This window comes from Sinocyclocheilus rhinocerous, unplaced genomic scaffold (assembly GCF_001515625.1).
Source record: "Sinocyclocheilus rhinocerous isolate Xijiao unplaced genomic scaffold, SAMN03320098_v1.1 scaffold1619, whole genome shotgun sequence".
Classification (NCBI taxonomy): Eukaryota; Metazoa; Chordata; class Actinopteri; order Cypriniformes; family Cyprinidae; genus Sinocyclocheilus; species Sinocyclocheilus rhinocerous.
In genome coordinates this window covers 339762-342015 of record NW_015649446.1, presented here as the reverse complement: position 1 = coordinate 342015, position 2254 = coordinate 339762, and the positions used below count along the sequence as shown (strand labels likewise).

General features: G+C 38.2%; 1 protein-coding gene across 1 annotated transcript in view; it reads left to right on the top strand.

Moving 5' to 3' along the window:
• The first annotated feature begins 1170 nt into the window (after positions 1-1170).
• The window catches only part of LOC107710570 (tubulin polymerization-promoting protein family member 3-like), a 3759-nt gene continuing 2675 nt past the window's right edge, over positions 1171-2254 (top strand). The window contains exon 1 of the mRNA XM_016515375.1: positions 1171-1465. The gene's annotated coding sequence lies outside the window, so the exon portion shown is untranslated. The remainder of the gene's footprint in view (positions 1466-2254) is intronic.

Below are 2254 nucleotides of genomic sequence, written 5' to 3'. Positions count from 1 at the left end.
TTTTTTTTTTTTTTTTTACAGATAAAACAACTGGTAGTGGATGACACTGTAAACCTTGCACATTAAAGTTAAAAATGGTACAGTACGTTAAACTAAGCTGGATATAATAATAATTTTGCTTCCCTGTGCATTCACAATGGTGTCCTTGCAGGCCCAGGGAGGGAACGGTAAAGGATGCTGAGCCGCCATCTGGATGAGCTGCCAGACCTGCACTTCAGAGAAAAGATACTCATTCTTTGCACACATTAATACACCCTTAATAGCAACTGAGCATTGTTTATATGCCACAGTCTTGATGCTGACCATGTGCATACTTTTATGATGATATTCCATTCATCATCTTGAATATGCAGCAGCTACATACCTAATGCTCTTGTGTTCATAAGGACCATAAACTTGGAAAAATGTTTCCAGTAGGCTACCTTGTTGAATCCATGTCACAAAGAAATCAGGCTGTTCTGTGGGCAACATGGGTCCAACAGTTGTAGGAATGTGACCTAATAAAGTTAAAATTGCATGTGTATACGTCATTTGTTAGTAAATGGATACATTTACTTTCAATACTGCATGAAAAGTACAATTTCTGTGTATTCTTGTCTTAATAATCAAATTCCCAAACTTCTCCCACTGTTCTCAAAACATATACTACACACAAATTGACATTTTTAGATTAGTACTTTTTCCATTTGTCTCGTGTGAGGCTCGTGTGTTTGTGTGCAGACAATTATAAAGCTTTTTGCAGCTTGTAATCTATATCTTCAACAAAGTAATAACTTATGAATGGATGTGTTTAATGATTGTGACCTTCAGAATTCATCTATCTTTAGGTTGTCAATTTTTCTAGCATACTGTAGAGGGAGCTCTTGTAGTTCATATAAAGCAAAGCTCTGTTTGCTAATCAAATGCTTGTTATTGAGTCTATTTCCAGCACTGGTTTTAAATTGTTGCACTGCTGGATAAATATATGTATTATAAATAAATAAATTATCCATGTACATTAAGGTTAGAAGTTTAGAGCATCACAGAACAACAACGTGTGCGCATGTGTGTGGCTTCACTATGTAACATCTGAACGCTGCTCCACATAGACTGATGGGAAAGGGTGTGGCAGCAGAGAGAGACAAAAACAAAGACAGGAGGAGGAGGAGGAGGAGGAGGGAGAGGGTTGAAAGTGAAGGACTACTGTAGTCAGCAAAGCAGAAAAGAGGACAAATAAAAGGGCCAAAGAGGCAGAGAAAATCAAAAAGCGGCAAGACAAGAGGGCATGTGGCAGAAAGAGAGAGAAGAGCGAGTGATGTCATCATTTGTGCTGGGCTGTGCTCTCTCCTCCCCTCTGTCTCGCGTCATTGTACATACATACACTTACCAGTGGCAGAGAGGAAGACAGAGAAACACCCACCCACATTCAGCATCCTTTCAATAGCAGCTTAGCATCAGTATCCAGGACTGTCCACCTCACTGTCAGGTAGGCTGGATCTCACTCTTAATAACACACACCCATCCAGAAGTATCTGTTATACCTACAAGGTCAAACAGGGCTTTAAGCATGAGATATGGTTAGCATGTTTTTATAGTACCATTTTCAGATACAGTGCTCTGCACATTTTGTATGTCTCCCTTATTTAACACACCTGATTCAGATCATCAGCTCGTTAGGAGAGAGCTCTGTGAACTGAACTGAATGTGCCAGATAAGGGAGACATGCAAAATGTGCAGAGCGAGGGGGTCCCGCAGGACCAGGATTAAGATATGATATAGTGTACATGTAGATGCATTATTTGAATATGTACAATAAGTGCATACGGAATAAAGGAATGTAAGCCATATTACTTGCTTACCAGAGCCCTTTCATTTCTAATAATACAAGAGTTTCGCAATTTCGATTTAATCTATTTATATTTTGTATGGATTTATGGATAAAAGACCCAACATTAGAGCGAGAGAGAGAGAGAGAGAGCGCACAGCTGAAGCTAATTTAGTAAAGTGGACTTCATTAAATTAAGGCTTTTAGTGTGAGTAATGTACATTTCGTGTGTGGTAAATGAGCATGATATTTGTGAGCATGGAAGATGATGTAACAGAGTGGGACAGTAACTCAGTGTTACCAGCACAAGAACATTACAGCAGCCTTCACTGTACATAACCAGCAGTACATGACAATATTAATAAAACAGTACAGCATTGAGTAAAAGAGTATCTATATATTTAAAACAAACAATTAACTATATATATATATATATATATATATATACAT